The sequence below is a fragment of the Pleurodeles waltl genome, chromosome 7 (assembly GCF_031143425.1).
Source record: "Pleurodeles waltl isolate 20211129_DDA chromosome 7, aPleWal1.hap1.20221129, whole genome shotgun sequence".
In the NCBI taxonomy this organism is placed as follows: domain Eukaryota; kingdom Metazoa; phylum Chordata; class Amphibia; order Caudata; family Salamandridae; genus Pleurodeles; species Pleurodeles waltl.
This window is the reverse complement of record NC_090446.1, coordinates 1,188,905,415-1,188,924,473: the sequence shown is the minus strand read 5'-3', so window position 1 is coordinate 1,188,924,473 and position 19,059 is coordinate 1,188,905,415.

Here is a 19,059-nt window from a genome sequence, read left to right as displayed (position 1 = left end):
TGAAATACCACAGGAGGAGAACGATTGGTCAGACTCAAGTGTGTTAGCTGACCAACTTCTGGGGAAACCACAGGACAAGAAACTATACTCCCCTGCCTACCAGAGAACATTTTCATTATTTAATGTTGAACTTCTTTGCCAAAAAATGGATATTGCTAGCTAGTAGAAAATTAAGTTAATGTCTGACTTATGCAGCCTCATTTTTCATGAAGGTGATTGGCCCTTTCACACTTAGCAAAATTTACTTACACAGTCCACTACTTTTTTTTTCTGGCTCTTCAGAGACCAGACCAGTCACTTAAGTTAACAAACACATATCTGTACAAAATACTACAATTCTGTTTCTATAATTGTTCTTAAACAGGAGTGCACTACACGTCTATCTTGCTCGGGTCGGGACAGAGTTGGACTGATTTGTTAGTTGTTACTCAGAGTCAGGAGAAGGATGAAAGTACTCAGGGTGGGACTACCTGAACAGCCAGAAGAATTAAATTATCGCCTTCAAAGGAAAATCATGATGATGACTGTGCTTAGTAGGTTCTGTGGACTGGAGAGAGGAGCATTGATTTCTGAAATGCTGCTGAGTGTGTTTGCTGCACTGCTGTCTCAAATGTGATACTCCTCTTATTTGGTTGTTGTCAGGGGCAGTTGTTTGTAACTGAAGACGGAATTGTTATTCCACATCATCACGTTATGCATGCACTCGGCTAAATGTTATGACTGTTGTGAGATTTATCAGCCCCGTACATGCAGCTACTTGTCTGTGATTAGTTGTAAATTGCTCTCACTTCTCAGTTAATCATTCACACATGACTGATTGCAGCAGCCTATGCTCTTGCTCTGCCACTGAGTCTTCTTGGTACACTCCTCATGAAGCTTACCTTTTGTCCTTCTCCTTGACTGTACAATCATTTCTGTTAATAATAGGCAGGCCTTCTCTTCTCCTTCATGAAACACGAAAGCTCCATAACACTCCTGCTTACCATACCAGACAGGTTAAGCGCGGCACCAAAGAGTGACAGGCATTCCAAGAATAATACAGATGCACCACCCAATCTGGCAATAGACTATAATTTTTCTTTTAACAATCATAACTGGGTGGGTTCACTTCACTCCTCAATAATTTGTATTTTTCAAACCTAGATGGCAAAACATTTAGATATCTAATAATAACTTGGAACTTTGGGGCTAAAAGATTGTTTGCAAAGCATTTAACTGAGATGTGTCGTACTCATTCATCAGTTTCCTTCGCTAACAGATTGATAATGATGTGCTGCTCATCGCCCTGACGAATATTGTTGTTGTGTTGTGTACTGTTTGTCTTTGTTACACCTTTCCTCAAATCCCCTTTCTCATTCATTCATCAAACCCCCTAACCCGATTCCCCCGGGCTGTTTGATTTATTGAGGTACTCCTTAATTTACACCATAAATGGATCACCTACTTGGTGGGGCGGATGTGGTTAAATGCAACACCAACTTACTGAAGGATCATCTATTACCTGAACAAAAGCCTTCCCCAGCCCCACATACCCACCCACGCACAAAAGAATCCATATTTTAGATGTAGAAGAACATCATTTGGCAACATCATCATTCAGGCCTTGTATTGCGTAAACACTTAACCATATTAACTCTAGACTTTGAGTCCGCTTTTCCTGACTCAAGGATTTTGTAACTTTAGTTTTAATTAAATTCCATGCTTCCCATTGCTCAGAAGAAGTTGCTATTGCTAGTTTTTGTAATAAGATCAGGTATTTTTTTGTTGTATCATGGTGGTAGTATTCTGGTCTCAGTCTCTGTAAAGCATTGATACAAATATGTAACCCACATACTCTGTGTTTTTTATTCAATTTAGTTGCCTGTGATGGACAATCCTTTTGATTAATCCTACAGTTGGCGTTACCTACGTGGGAGTGGGACCTCGCTTATGATGCCTTCCCTGTTAGTGCACTACCACCAAGAAGGCACCTTGGGAAACCCTGCTGTAAGGTCTTGGAAGAGTGACAGAGGGAGCAGCCATCGCTTCATCTATTCAGGCAAGGGAACTATGGAGTGAAGTTAACTAGTTTAGTTAGTAATTAACTAACCTCTACTGCAGATAAGTACTTTTTTATCTAGGTTGTTTTAGGCAATATAAGCAATGGCAGCATATCCCCCAATGGTCAATATAGTTACAGAGTGCAGTAGGACAAGGGTAGAACTAACTCTAAATAACTGGTATACAGTTTATGAAGGGGATAAAAAACAACAGGCTGCAGGAAAAGGCAGCAGTGCTAAGTAAAAGTAAAACACAAAAAAACTGCTTCAGGCATGAAGTATGATAGATTAATTTTCCCTTTACTTAACAGCAAACGCAAATCACACCCTCTCCACCCACAACAGGACCATCTGTCTCCCCAAACAATATCACCCCAACCAATGACCAAAGTAAACGTCCAATGAAAAGTCCAAAACAAAGTCCCAAATTAACTCCCCTTCCCAATTCCCACCCTCTTCACCTACAACAAAAGTCTCTCCCACCAAAACAAAAAATAAAAAAAGGTCTCAGAAGAGTGTGTTTTCAAGGAGGATCCGCAGTTCTTGTTGCTGGCCCTCGAGGCATGCCATCTGACGGCCCAACTTCACCGGCTCCAGCAGCACACAGAGTTGGAACTGGCAGTCTGAGTGGGTAAGGCAGCAAATGGTGGTGCACACTGCTGCCAACGGTGCTGGCGATGTTGTTGCCCAGAGGATGGAGGCGTAGGTAGCTGGCTGGAGGAACCGGGTCCCGGGGCAACAGAAAGTGCCTTAGCCTTCTCCTCCTCCAGCTGTTGGTACTCAGCCCGGGTGACCTTTAACCTCTGCTGCTGCAGGCGGGCTGCTGTCTCCTGCTGTGTCGATGTTTGTGGTAGAACAGCAGGAGTAGCTATATCAAGAAACAAAAAAAGAGAAATTGTAAACAATGCTATATACAAACACTTGTTAAAATTTATATAGTGACATAGTAATACATTGCTGGTCCCCTACGTCCATTGGAATTTGATATGATTAGGAGAGTCACAGGGTCATTTTTTGCCCAAATATCGCTCACATAAAAACACTGACTGGCTAAAAGGAATTAAGGCAGAATAACACCAGATTGAAAAACAGAGGCCCTCATTATGACATTGGCGTTAAATCCCTCTTACCGCCATGCCGACTGCCGCCAACATAACGCCACCGTGGCGGATAACCACCAAGCATATTATGACACACACATACCAATCCGTCACTATACAGCCACACACACAAGTCCGCCAGCCCAAAGGTCAGTGATAAACTGACGGTATCCAAACCCACACCGTTACACCAACAGAACTACGCGCACAGCATTATGACCCACTAATCACTGCAGCAGACATTCAATGGTGGTAAACCATTGGTGGTACATACCGCCCAGTTCAAAATACACACACACTAACAAAACAGCACCACATTGGACAATTCAAACTACACACACCTGACACATATACACACACCACACCCCCACACCACTATAAAACACCCACCCACACTACCCACAACCCTTTATGACAGAAAGAATTGATACCAGAGAGAGACAGCAAGAGCACACACACAACCAGAGCCACATAACATCATCACCTATACACCATCCACGCACTTTACATCACACACCCCAACACATCACCCCACACACCCTCACCACTCACACTACACCCATGGCACCACAACAACACCCCAGATTCTCAGAGGAGGAGCTGAGGGTCATGGTGGAGGAAATCATCCAGATAGAGCCACAGCTATTTGAAGCACAGGTGCATCTATTGCTAGGAAGAAGGAGCTATGGCGGAGAATCATGGACAGGGTCAATGCCGTGGGACAGCACCCCAAAACAAGGGACGACATCAGGAAGAGGTGGAACGACCTACGGGGGAAGGTACGCTCCACAGCAGCAAGACACCAACTAGCTGTACAGAGGACTGGTGGTGGATCCCCACCTCCTCCCCCACAACTAACAACATGGGAGGAGCAAGTCTTGCCAATCATGCATCCTGAGGGCCTGGAAGGAGTAGGATGAGGACTGGACTCTGGTAAGTCAACTCTTCACTACTATCACCCCCCCTACCTGCATGCCATCACAAACCCCCACTCCTATCACTTCACCACCTCCCACATACCCCTCCATCACAACCCACTCATCCCAATACCAAGCCCTGCATGTAACACCAATGCATGTACACCCCAAACAGACCTGCATGTACACCTATCATCACTGCATGCACACTGGCGAGAATCACCTAGCCCAACAAATAGCTACTCATGCAAAGGAAAATCTGCCAGGGCAACAACAACCATAGAGGGCAACACATCCATGCAGATGGTGTCACACGCAGAAACAATAACACTGCATTTACATCCCCACAGGTCCCCCAGCCAATGTCACCGGAGAAGAGGTGCCAGCAACATCCAGTCCCACCCAGAAGAGGCCCACAGTGATGACAGCAGCTCTGCTCGCCTGGATCTGGATGACCAACCTGGCCCATCAGGGATCTCTGGACAGTCGGCTACTCAGGCACACTCTCACACCACCACAGAGCCTCCCCCCTCAGGAAACACCACCACAGCACCCACCCAGCGGGCCCATATCTCTGTCCCCAGGACACGTCAATCAGCAGTGTGTCCACCACTACAGGGAACCCCAGCCACCCCACAAACACAGGACGATCAGGGACCTGGGGTCAGTGGCGGTGGGCACACGGTTCAGAGGACACAGGCACAGGACAACAGTGAAGCTGGGAGGACTGCTGTGCGACAGGGGGGGACAGGCCCAGGGAACCGACTCCTAGGAGGCACTCACAGTGATCCTGGGAGCATGCCACCATTCCCAGGAGACAATGGGCCACATACTGGACAAGTTGCAGGAGAACATGTGGCTGCCGGAGGGACAGTACCTGGGTATCAGGGAGGACTTGAAGAACATTAATGGTCTCCATTGGAGGGGTGCAGGCAGACATGGCCAACACGATGAGGGAGGCAGTGGCACCCCACTGGGCCTCTGCCACTAGCCAAACTGATGAACAGCCCTCCACCTCCGCTGCCGCTAGTAGACAGGAGGCCCCGCCACAGGACCAACAGGCCACCAGCACCCCTCCCCCTGCAGAAGGAGAACCACCCCCCAAACGTTCCCTGCGAACCAGGCAGAAGCCAAGACCCCCGCCAGGAAGTAAGACTCTCCTGATTGTCACCCTTGTGTCCCACTCTGTCACCCTGTTCACCTTGAATTGCCACTGCTTCCCTTCCTATGCCCCCTTGGACAATGCACCTGTGATACAAATAGACTGAAACTATACCCTGGACTTACCTCCATCATCACCCCCGCCCATTGCACATCCCCTTCTAACTTTTAGCACTAAAATACACACCTTTTGAAAAAATACAAGTATGGAGTATGTCAAATGATTTAAGTACGTATTAGGTCAACAAGGTTTAAACATTGAAAATCAACTACAGAAATTTAAACATAAGAATGACCTGTAGTTGGCTGCAGTCAACACACCAAGAGCGAAAGAGGGCACAAATATCTGCAAATAGAGATGCCAAAGGCTACAGTGAGTAGCCATATAAGTGGGAAAACAGCCTGCCAGTGATAATGTCAAAGACAAAAATGTCAATTAAATGTGAAGTTACACTTTCTTATCTGTGTCATTGGAAGTATTGATGACTTATTGCACTTCTGTTGTCCTCATCCTCATCCTCTGCCTCCTCATCTTCACTGTCCACAGGGTCCACTGCTGCCACACGGCCATCTCCAGCCTCATCCTCCTGCAGAAAAGGCACCTGGCGACGTAAGGCAAGGTTGTGCAACATACAGCATGCCACGATGATCTGGCACACCTTCTTGGGTGAGTAGTACAGGGATCCACCTGTTAGATGGAGGCAATGAAACCTGGCTTTCAGGAGGCCGAAGGTCCTCTCTATAATTCTTCTTGTTCGCCCATGTGCCTCATTGTAACTTTCCTCTGCCCTTGTCCTGGGATCCCTCACAGGGGTCAGTAGCCATGAGAGGTTGGGGTAACAAGAGTCACCTGCCAATATCGAGGGACAACTGTTAGCCACACACCAACCCTTAGGGCCCACACCATACCCATACACCATCACCCACTGGGTGGGAACCAGGGCTCACCTATTAGCCACACCCTGTGCCTCTGGAGTTGAGCCATCACAAATGGGATGCTGCTATTCCTCAGGATAAAGTAATCATGCACAGACCCAGGATATTTCGCATCGACGTGGGAGATGTACTGGTCTGCCAGGCACACCATCTGCACATTCATGGAGTGAAAGCTCTTTCGATTTCTGAACACCTGTTCATTTTGCTAGGGGGGGGACAAATACTATATGTGTACCATCAATTGCCTCAATAATGTTGGGGATGTGTCCCATTGCATAGAAGTCAGCTTTCACTGTGGCCAAATCCTCCACCTGTGGGAAAACGATGTAGCTGTGCATGTGTTTAATCAGGGCAGACAACACTCTGGTCAGTACTATTGAGAACATTGGCTGAGATATTCCTGCTGCCAAGCCCACTGTTACTTGGAAGAAGCCAGTTGCCAGGAAATGGAACACTGATAGCACTTGCACAAGAGGGGGGATCCCAGTAGGGTGACGGATAGCAGATATCAGGTCAGGCTCCAATTGGGCACACAGCTCTGTGATTGTGGCCCTGTCCAGTCTATAGATGAGGAAAATGTGCCTGTCCCCATGGTTGCCAAGTCCACCAGGGGTCTGTACACAGGGGTATGTCTCCATCTCCTATTCATCCGCAGCGGTTGCAATCTATGCAGCACAATGGTGAGGAGCTTGTGAGTATCTCTTATTTCCAACCACTACACTTCAATGCATGTCATGATTGTAGCAGTATTTTGTTGGAGAGGTCCAAATGGTGCATTTGTGTACTGTGACGCAGTTAGGAGCCATGGCCTGACCCCCCCAAAATGGCGCCCACCTGTCCTGTTTGGAAGGACAGGTGGAAATGAGGTAATTCCGCTGATGTTGTGCGCCGTTGCGGGAGGCGGTCGAAAACCGCTGTGCAACTCCTCATTGGTTAACATTGGGCCCTATGGGTTACAGTGGTCAATGGTGATGTACACCGGCGGTGACGGTATGCACCGCCGCGGACAAGACCGCCATTTTCTATCAGTTCACTCACTTGCTACCTGACCTTCAACAGGAGAGGACCTACACTGAAAGTGCTGCTGTGCCCTGTGTCTGGAACTGACCATGGCTCATGTCACTGGGGAAAGGGCCCCTGCCTTCACCTCGGCGAAGTTGGAGAGACTGGTGGATGGGGTCCTACCCAAATACCGAATGCTATGTGGTCCTCCAGACCAACAGGTGAGTACACCGTGAGTATGATGCATGGGACATGAATGCATGGAGTGCTGTGTGTGAAGGACTCATGTAGGGAGGGGTGGTGGATGGGCCCTGGGCAGTGTGCTGCATGTACGGTGGGCCATGTCTGTGCTAATGGGGATGGCAAGGGGCATGGTGGGCCATGAGTGTAACAGGCAGGATGGTCGGACTAATATATTTCCCTGTGTCCATTTCCATGCATGTCAGCGCTCATCAGAAAAAGAGTATATGGCGTTCCATCGCCAAGGACGTGCGGACCCTGGGGGTCTACGGCAGGCGGAGCACCCACTGTCGCAAAGAGTGGGAGGACCTGAGACGCTGGTCACGGAAGATGGTGGAGGCCCAGCTGGGGATGGCCTCCCAACGAGGAAGGGGTGCCCGTCGAACCCTGACCCCCCTGATGGCCTGCATAATGGCGATGGCCTATCCGGAGCTGGATGGGCGCTTGGGGGCATCACAGCAGCCACAAGGGGATGAGTACAGTGCCCCAATACACAACTTGAGCATGGTGGGGTGGTATCCGGGTGGGGGAATGTGTGCCTGTGAGTGCCCCTAGACCAGGTCTGACATTGCAGCGTAGGTCCCATTTTGGGCAGGGTTCTGATGTAAAATACCTCCAACCAAGCTAGTATGCATCCACTACTGGGCAGGGGTCTGTGGGACTCAGGTATGCTGCAAGTGGCATTAGGTGTCCCTATCCTGGGCTGGTGACTAGCATTCTGACTGGTAGTGCATTGCATAGTGCGTAGGGCTGTTCCCTGTGTGTGTGTGTGTGTGTGTGTGCCAATGTTGCTGTTGTTTGCACCTTTGACTAAGTGTATCCTTTATCTAGCCCTCCCTTTTAGTTTTGTCACCCTGTCCTTATGTGCATTAGCATCATCTGGCAGAGGAGCTGAGACATCAGCGACGGAGAGAGCTGCATCCCACAGGTCCCAGGAGAACGAATCCACCGATGGTGAGGGCACCAGTGGGATGGAGGTCGAGGGGAGCACCACTGCGGAGACAGGAGGGGACAGTACTGACACGGATTCCTCCTCCGATGGAAGCTCCCTGGTGGTGGCAGACACCTCTGTGCCCACCCCAGCTACAGCCGCCACCCCCATACAAGTACCGCCCTCCCAGAAGCCCATCAGCGTGTTTCCCTTGCCCACTCACTCAGGAGGGTGGGCATCTCCTTCGCCCCAGGCACCACAGGCCCTTCCCCAGTTAGCCCTGCTGCTCTAAGTGAGGAGGCTATTGACCTCCTGCGATTGATCTCTGCTGGGCATTCAACCATTGTGAATGCCATCCATGGGCTGGCAGCCCAATTGCAACAGACAAATGCATTCCTGGAGGGCATTCACACTGGCATGCCAGCACAACAGAGATCACTCCTGGCTCTGGCCTCCTCTCTTAAGGCAACCATTGTCCCTGTTTCTAGCCTCCCCCCTCCAACTTCCTCTACCCAGTCCCATTCCCTTCAACCCCAACCTATGCCAAGCACATAGTCAGACAAGCATGCATCCAGGACAACACACAAGAGTGGACATGGCAAACACAAGCACCACACTTCATCCCAAAGACACTCACACAAAAAACATCCAGATGCAGACATGCCAACATCCACTACCTCCCCTGTGGCCCCCTCCTCCTTGTTATCTACCTCCCTCCCAGTTGCGTCTACACTCACACCTGCATGCACTACATCCTCATCCACTACCCCATCACCAGCACACCTATCAGCACACACCCCTCACTGGCAGTCACTACCCCCACATCCATGCACACATCCCCTGTGTCCTCTCCCACTGTGTCTGTGCCCCCTGCTTCCAAAGTGCACAAACACAAGCACCCAGACACCCAACAGCCAACCATCTCACAACAGCATCTAGCCTATGCACCTGCACCCAAACACAGCAGACAGACACCTCCTACAACCACTCCCTCTACCTCCACTCCCACACCATCTCCCTGGTCCGCCAAAATGTCCCCAAGAAGTATTTCCTCTCCACCTTTGACCTCTTCCCTAGCCCTCCCCCACCCCGTCCGTCATGTCAGGCCAGGGTGGTCAGAACCCAGGCAAGCACCTCAGCCACCCAGTCCAGGGGCACAGTAGTGTCCACAGCTACACCAGGTGGGAGAGGATCCCGGGAACCAGGCAGCCACACTGATTGGGTGCCTGCACCAAGTGCTACAAGGAAGGGCAAAGAGGCACCCCATCTGCTGCAAAGAAGGGCAAGGAGGCACCCCCAGCTGCTGCAAAGAAGGGCACGGAGGCACCCCAGCTGATAAAAAGAAGGGCAAGGAGCAGTCCACAGCTGCTGCCAAGAAGAGCAAGGAGCCATCCCAAGCTGCTGGCAGGAAGGGCAAGTGGCCTGCACCAGCAGGCAAAAAGGACAAGAGGCCTGGTGCTGGGACTCAGTCGGAGCCCCCACCACCAACCATGGTGGGTCAGCCGTCCCAGGCTTCAGGGGAAGGGCTAGTGCCTCCCCCCAAGACTGCCAGCACTGCCACCAGCACCACTGCCAGCAGCAGCAGCAGCTTGAGTGGGCAGTCGTCCGAGGCTGCAGGGGAAGGGCTGGAGCCTCCCCCACCACTGCCAGCACCGCCACCAGCACCACTGCCAGCAGCAGCAGCCCGAGTGGGCAGCCATCCAAGGTTGCAGGGGAAGGGCTGGAGCCTCCCCCCACCCCTGTCGGCATTGCCACCAGCACTACTACCAGCACCACTGCCAGCAGCAGCAGCCGGAGTGGGCAGCCGTCCAAGGCTGCAGGGAAAGGGATGGAAACCCCCCCACCACTGCCAGCACCGCCACCAGCACAACTGACAGCAGCCTGAGTAGGCAGCTTTCTGAGGCTGCAGGGGAAGGGCTGGATCCTCCCCCCACCACTGCCAGCACTGCCACCAGCGCTGCCACCAGCACCACTGCCAGCAGCAGTAGCCCCAGTAGCCCCAGTTGGGAGCCTTCTAAGGCTGCAGGGGGAGGGCTGGATCCTTCCCCCACCACTGCCAGCACCACTGCCAGCAGCAGCAGCCCCAGTGGGCAGCCGTCTGAGGCTGCAGAGGAAGGGCTGGAGCCTCCCCCCACCAGTGCCAGCACTGACACCAGCACCGCAACTGCCACCACTGAGCAGCCGTCACCGCCGGCGGACAGTGTGTAGTCCTGCATCCATGGGTTGTTGTGCGGCCTGGCCCCTTCAAATCCTGTGGGTCTGACACCCAGGCGAGAGACTGTGGCCTTGCACTCCCCAAGATCTGCATCACAAGGCACAATGCCCCCTCCAGAACCAGTGGAGAAGCCATCCACTCACTGCATCCTTCTCAGGATGAAGTACACTGGGCACAATGCCTCCTCCAGAACCAGTGGAGAAGCCATCCACTCACCACATCCTTCCCAGAATGAAGCACACTGGGCACAATGCCCCCTCCAGAACCAGTGGAGAAGCCATCCACTCACCGCATTCTTCCCAGGATGAAGCTCACTGGGCACAATGCCCCCTCCAGAACCAGTGGAGAAGCCATCCACTCACCACTGGGCACAATGCCCCCTCCAGAACCAGTGGAGAAGCCATCCACTCACCACATCCTCCCCAGGATGAAGCACACTGTGCACAATGCCCCCTCTAGAACCAGTGGAGAAGCCATCCACTCACCGCATCCTTCCCAGGATGAAGCACACTGTGCACAATGCCCCCTCCAGAACCAGTGGAGAAGCCATCTACTAGAGAGACTGTGGCCTTGCACTCCCCAAGACCAAGCAGTGGGCAAGTCACCCACTTGAGAGACTGTGGCCTTGCACTCCCCAGGACCAAGCACAGGGCATGTTGCCCCCTCCAGAGTCAGTGGTCAAGTCACCCACTAGAGAGACTGTGACCTTGCACTCCCTAGGGCAGAGTGATGGGCATGCTGCCCCCTCCGGGACCAGTGGCGTTGTACCATCTTCCGGCTGAGGTGCCCTCCCATTCCCCGTCCCCCTGAGGTGCGTGTCCATTTTCGACCTGATGCCCCTGCAGTGTTCTCTCTGTGTTGTTGCAGGAGTGAGGTTGGGCCTCAGACTTTGTAATGTGGCCCTGTGGCCCACGGACATTGAGGACTGGGCAGTGTCCCTTGCATTGTAAATGCGTATATACTTTTTTTATTTGGATGCACGTATTACTAATATATTTATCTTATTACACTCTTTTTACTCTATTTTGGTTGTCCTTGCATTATTCCTGAGGGGTACAGGGTGAATATGTAATGTTATTGCATCTGGTTGTGTGTGTGGTGTTAGGGATGGGGGTGTTGCGTGTGTGGGTCACTCTCTTTTTCCTCCCCCCCTCCCCTGTGTGCTAGGCGGCAGCACTTACCGTGGTCGTCTTCGCCGGCGTTGGTGTTCATAGTGGAGCAGAAGGTAGAAGAGCATGGGGAAGACATGCAACTCGGGCTCCATGGTGGCGTGGTCCTTCCTTGAGTGTCCAGAGGTGAGTCGTTTCCCTTCTGTGCAGTGTTTCCGCCATGCTTTTGATGTCGTTGGTACTGCCCTGGAAAAGGTGGCTGATAGGTGGGTCATATGACTGTGGGTGGTACTTTGTCTTCCGCCTGGATGTTTGCGGTTACCGCCGTGGTGCCTGTTGGTTTCATCATGGCGGTCGGTGTGTTAAAGTGGCTGTCTATCTGAGCGGTTTCCACCGTGGTCATAATTTCATATTTCTTACCGCCGGCCTGTTGGAGGTATTACCGCCACTTTATCACCGACCGCCAGGGTTGTAATTAGGGCCAGAGTGATGTTGTTTTCTTTGATAGGATTTTCTAAAAAACTAAACAGGCATGTTGTGTGGAAAAATAAAAAATAAATTACCTGTCATTAATGAGTAAGGCATTATCCACTATGGAGTGCAAGTATTCTTGTTGTGCTAAATTAATGGAGGCATGCCAGCTCGTGCGTCAGGTACTACTTTGCTATTCCCTGCAGTTTGCAGCTGGGGCAGGTGTAATGGACAATTATCTTACTTTAATGCCAATGGCCCTGCTCTTCTCCAAATGCCTTTCAATTCTAGCCTGAATCCAAAGAGGCAGATGAATAAAAATACTATGTCACACACATCATGTATAACATGCAAATATCCTGTCTGCTGAAAGTAGATGGAGGGGAAAACGATGGACTGCAGTACAGAACAGGAATAGGATATATAGATTTTGCTCAACATGTTCGTCACAAAGTATCCCATCCGCAAAACACAAAATCAGGCACTTAATCCCACTTTACCTCCTGGCCTCGCCCTCCACCACAAATTACTTCCCACAAATGCATTCACTGGGCAGTAAGGTGATAAAACTTAACTTACTCTACTGCAGGGTCAGTTAGAGGGATTAGGCCAGGTAGGTAGAGGTTTTGCTATAGAATAGTGGGGTGTCACTGATTATCAACTGGTGCCAAGTAATTGACTTAGTCAGACACTGTAGTTGACGAATGTCCAAAGAGAAAAACTTCAACAGGTATATGTACATTATAGACGCCATTAAATACATGAACCGCTTGGCCAGAAAAATTTGCCACATTCCAAGAATGTATTTTTACATATTTGTTTTTGGTAATCTGGGACAGAATTTAGGAAAGAATAAAAGAGTGAAGTACTAGGAGCTGACTGAGTGGGTACTAGAAGGGAAGGGATGCACAACTTGTTTTCAGTTTGCAATTAATTAAAAACTTTGTAAATGCTGCATTAACTGAAGCAGACTCGCATTGCACAGCCAACAATGCAGTGCTGAATGAAACCATTCTACAGCTAGGTCATGAGCCATGAAATGTCATAGGCAGGTAGGTGATGAAGGATGATGAGTGGGATCTGCCTCCGTTAACAAATAAAGTGAGTATACTAGTAATTGTCAATAAACTCACACCTGCCCTTCCCTTCCGCTTCTGGGACTTCCCTTCTAACCACCTCTGTGTCTGGTGCACTGGTGCTGCTGCTGGCCGTCTGTGTGGCTAAAAAAAACATTGCACATTTTAGATGCCAGATACACCTCGACTTATTATTGTTTTTTTAACAAAATACAACCACAATACATCACTACCTTTCCGTTAGCAGCATCTTCTATCGAAAATATCACTTTGGGCATTTTGTTGGTTGGCAATGTTAAGCAAGTCAGGTAGTCAATCCAACCAAAAATGTTTATTAATGGAGGGGCAGAGCTTTGATGACTCTGAGTCATTGAAGCACAATGAAGGAGTGTTATAACTTGGTCAATGGAGGATATATGTTCTTGGTTTGCCAGTGTAATGGGACCAGCCTCATACTACTTTCCAGTCATGTTGCACTGTCATTGAGACGGTGGGTATACTGAATGCTAATACATGCAGCACCACATTGGAGGTGTCCATCAAGACCCTGGCCTGTCTCCCATTTTACTATTGGAGCATCAGCAAGAAAAAGAAAGTCTTCTCAACAATAGTGCTTGGGCCTGCAATCTTCACAATAGAGTACCTAAAATCTATTTTCTTAATGTTACAGTACCAGTTCACAAGATATATAAGGGGAGAGGGAAAGCTTACTAACAAAGCAAAAGACAGGAGAAAGTCAGCTACAGAAACATGAAATATAGAAATAAGGATAATGCAGGGATAACAAGAATAAAAAAAAACAATTGATAGAATAAAGAGAAGTTAAAAAAGGAGACTGTCACAGTACGAAAAACAAGGAAAATTATTCTAAACGAGGAGAGGTAAAAGTTAGGAAAATGATAATATTAACAGGAGGACTTACTGGGGCCAGCAGATCTGTCAACCACGGTGCTGGTGGCAGCGGTGGTAATTCCACCTGCCACGGCACTGGAGGCGGAAGCCCCGGCTTCCCCCCACCTCCCTCCAATGCCCTCGTCTTGCTCTTAGGTGCTGATGTAAGAAATAAAGAAGATAACAAAAATAGACTAGTGGTACAGTTACTCTCCCAGAAAATATTTTGACAGGCAAAGGCAAGTGTAGTAGCATTGTACTTTTCTAAATCAGATCACCTTATTATTAGTATCCAGTTCACCTATTCCCAATTTCCTAAACTTAACCCTATTCCAAATTCCCTAAACCTAACTACATTTGGAGCTACTAATACATTGCAACAAATAATCTTTGCTTCTCAACTCCCTTTGATGGGCTAGCTCAGTCTTCCTTTTCAATCCATAGATCAATAATGCACATCACTGAGAGATTGTTTAGGGCTGTACGAGCTACACAGAGAATGCTAACTCGTTGATAGTTGTATGGGTAACAGCGGCACTGGTGCTGCTGCTCCCACCTTGCCCGGCGCTGGGTGAGGGAAAAAATAAGAAATAGTAAGGTAAAGGAATTAATAGAAGATGAAAGCAAGAACTAAGGAAGTAATGGAAAAACCAAAAAAAGTACAAAAAAGTCACAGAAAATTTAAAAAAAAGACAAACAGAAAATAAACAAACAGAAAGGTATACACTAATAAAATAAAGGTAACAGAGGGGTGGTTGAATGGGATGGGGGAGGATTGTGAATAGTTAGAATAGATAGAAATAAGGCCTTGCACCATGCACAGAACAGAGAAAAGCAGGTTAAATGAAATGGCCGTGCGTATGCAACCATGTGGTGCAGTGGACGCTCATTTTGCAGTCCAGATGTCCTGCTGGGGCATGAAAGCAGCGTGAATGGGCTGCTGAGCACTAACTCTGCCCGTTCTCGGAGTTACACAGAATCTTGCAGGGTTTTTTGGGAACTCCGAGTAGCAAAACTCTGCGAGTTCTGCCCAGGCCTACTTTTTTTGACAATGTACTTTGCTGTGGTTTTTGGCCCTAGCTCAAACGGCACCTAGTAAACCTATGCATTTTCTAAAACTAGACACCTAGAGGAATCCAGGATGGATTAACTTGCATGACTGTCATTAGGCTCTGTTACCCAGAATCCTTTGCAAATCTCAAATTTGACTAAAAAACACATTTTGCTCTCATTTCTGTGATGGAAAGTTCTGGAATCTGTGGGTAACCACAAACGTCCTTCCACTGAGAATTCCCCCCACTCTTCTGATAAAAATGGTACCTCAGTTATGTAGGTAGCTTTAGTACCTGAAACAGAAAATGGCCCAAACACAATGTGGACACATCACATTTGTGGCAGAACAAATGAAACCAAGGCCAATGAGGGTCCCTTTGCGAAGACTCCCATCGAGGTTAGTTTGATCTGTGCCGGTCGTGGGCACTAGGCCCAGCCACACAAGTGGGGCAGCATTTTATTGGAACAAGTCGGTAAATGGTGGATGGTAGGAATATTGTGGTTTCCTTCTGATTCTGGAAGAATATGGCACAGAAATGCAAGGAAAATGTGTGATATTTGTTAAATTTTGAGGTATGCAGGGCATTGTGGGTAAGAAATCTTGATGGGATTCAAGAGAGGCACTTCACCCTGTACTCCTCTGAGTGTCTAATTTGCATAAATATCTAGAGTTGGTAGATTTTTCCTAGAGACAATGTACATCCTGGCTGAGAAAGACAAAAGACTGCACAGCCATCTATTCCTCGATTACACACACATTCTGTTGAATTTGGCACAGGGTGAGTAATCGTTTCAAAATGTAAATGTTATTAACAAGAAATTTCAAAAAATGAAATACACTGTTAATAATTGAAAGTTCAAAAAACTAAACCAATGACTCACAGCTCATGAGCTATAAAGCTGCAACAAGGCACCAACCGCTTTACAGGCTATTCACGCATCTTTCATGTGTGACACACACAGAAACATTCACACCACCAGCCATGGGCCCAGCACATTACAACACTCACATTAACAGACAGTGCCATTTAAGGGCCCATCACTTTTATATGCCACATGACTGACACAGCAATCACACTGGCTGGTGGATGAGTGTGTGGACTAGTGTTTGGCTGGCAATGTGTGCGCTAGTGATGGGCAGCAAGTCTCTACACACACACCACCAGTCAAATGCCAGCTCAGACACACTGTCAGCCAAGCGCCAGTACACACAAACCGCTAGCCAAGCGCCACTCCATGCACACCACCAAGCAAGCGTCAGTCCATGCACACCCCCAGCCAACTGTCAGACATGCACACTTCCAGCCAAGCGCCCGTCCATGCTCACTGCCAGGCAAGTGCCAACCCTTGCACACCAACAGCTAAGCACCAGTCTACACACACCACCAAGCCGGGTGCCAGTCCACACACCCCTCCAGCCAAAAGCCAGTCCGCACATACCACCAGCTAGGTGCCAGGCAACACACACTGCTATCACATTTTCTTTAACAAAAAACAACACAAACCAATTTGAAGGAGATGGAAAACCAACTAATACTAAAAACACCAGGTGTACCTAAATAGAAACTACCACTGTCAACTGTTACAGTGGTCAAACTACTGCCAACCGTGAAATTGAACAAAAAATATAAACACAGGCCAGTCAGTTTACTTTTATGCTCACAGTTGCTCCCAATAATTCAGTTGCGTGTGGTACAATTTAAAACATGCGGGCACACATAGTACAGGGTTAGAAGGATACTCGGGGCAGTACTTATGACTCTCCTTCCGCACGCCTCTTTGGACACAGACTGTACATCTCCTACAGAGAAATATTTTTTGGTGCCTGCGAGGAATGTAATCAGAAAAGTGGCAATCTTTCAATCTAGCCTCATTCTCCATCACCCCAACTTTAGGCTGCCTATCACAGACTTCTGAAACTGAACAAAGTGATCTTTGAATCTGGAGAAGAATCCTTGAATGCAACAGAAGCATTGAAGGTTGCTAAATGATACAAATGGATACCCAACTTCTCATATCAAATGTAAGCTTTACAAACAGCAGTGTAAGGCTCCAACCTCTGATCTACTCCATCTACAACACTTGTGCTTATTGTAGTCTAAAATGTATGCAGGTTTGTGCGCTTCAGCAACATGACCCTGTTGCGTAGTTCCTCATTATCCTAATGAGACTACTGGATTTGGGTGGCGGAATCACTTGTATTGCAGGGGACTGAGTCTTATCCCGCACCATGTGACACCTGTTGGCCTAATCGGGGTTTTGTTCCAGCTAACTAGCAGTGCCTCATCTCCACCCAAGAGCAGGGATGATTGGGCTACTGGGCGCATGACATAAATGACTCCTCAAGGAAATAGTGGTCACTCAGATCTCATCTGTTTCTCTCAGTTACAGTAGTCTCACATATACAAGGGCAATCAGAGGCAGAGTATAATTGAATAAGGCTTTACTGAAGGAACTGCATCTTAGATAATAAGGCATGCATTGCAATAACTAGGACAATGAAGCACAATAAGATTAAAATTGTGACAAGGAGAGTAAAACACAATAATAACGCTACCATATTGTCACTAAGATTGTTAAGGACAATTCCTACTTAAACTATGTTAGAGCACAGCATGTTAAGCTCTAATTCTGCCCTTTCGGTTTCCCCTGGGAAGACATCATCCCTCATACCTAAGCAAAAGCCTGTAGTCTACGTAAGCAGCTGTTTCGAAGCACTCAGCAATCAGCATACAGTCGTGGTCATCTGGCTGGAATCTCCCTCTAACGTACATGGGTCAAAGTAGTGTTTTTATAATAAAACAGCTGATGTTCCATCACGTAAGAGTGCATATGTTTCTGTGAACACTGGAGACAAAGCGTACCACTTTTGCCGGCAACCTATCTCACTGCAGCCTTGAGAAAGCACAGAGTGAAAGAAATGTCTTGTTTAAGAACATAGGGGGTCATTCCGACCCTGGCGGTTGACTACCGCCAGGGCCGGGGACCGCGGATGCACCGCCAACAGGCTGGCGGTGCATCCATGGGCATTCTGACCACGGCGGTACAGCCGCGGTCAGAAACGGGAAACCGGCGGTGTCCCGCCGGTTTCCCGCTGCCCTGGTGAATCCTCCATGGCGGCGCTGCAGGCAGCGCCGCCATGGGGATTCCGACCCCCTTACCGCCAGCCTGGTTCAGGCGGTTTTGACCGCCAGAACCTGGCTGGCGGTAACGGATGTTGTGGGGCCCCCTAACAGGGCCCCACCATGATTTTCAGTGTCTGCCAAGCAGACACTGAAAATCGCGACGGGTGCAACTGCACCCGTCGCACCCCTTCCACTCCGCCGGCTCCATTCGGAGCCGGCATCCTCAAGGAAGGGGGTTTCCCGCTGGGCTGGCGGGCGGCCTTCTGGCGGTCGCCCGCCAGCCCAGCGGGAAACTCAGAATTACCGCGGCGGTCTTTTGACCGCGCAGCGGTACCCTGACGGCGGGACTTCGGCGGGCGGCCTCCGCCGCCCGCCAAAGTCAGAATGACCGCCATAGTGCTGACCTAGGCAAAGAATAGCCTGATAGAGAAAATAAAACAAGACCGTAAACGTGGCAATTGTTAAAACAATATAACAAAACTAAAATATAACACATCTGGGTTAAAGTGCACGGCAGGCTTAATTTGCTAAAATAACATGTATAAAACTATCACTAAAATGGTGACACAACACCTTCCCCTTGCCAGTTTAAAGGTGGTTCAAAGCCTAATTACATGTGTACAAGCTAGTAATATTCATCCTAAGGCATTTATACATATGGGAACATCCATAATGACAAGTTAAAAAGACACTTGAGCATGTATCAAAAGGACAATTTAAGATGTCAATTGTAGCATAAAAAAAAGACGAATTTCAAAAGTCAGAGTCATTTTTTAAATCGCCAATTGAATCC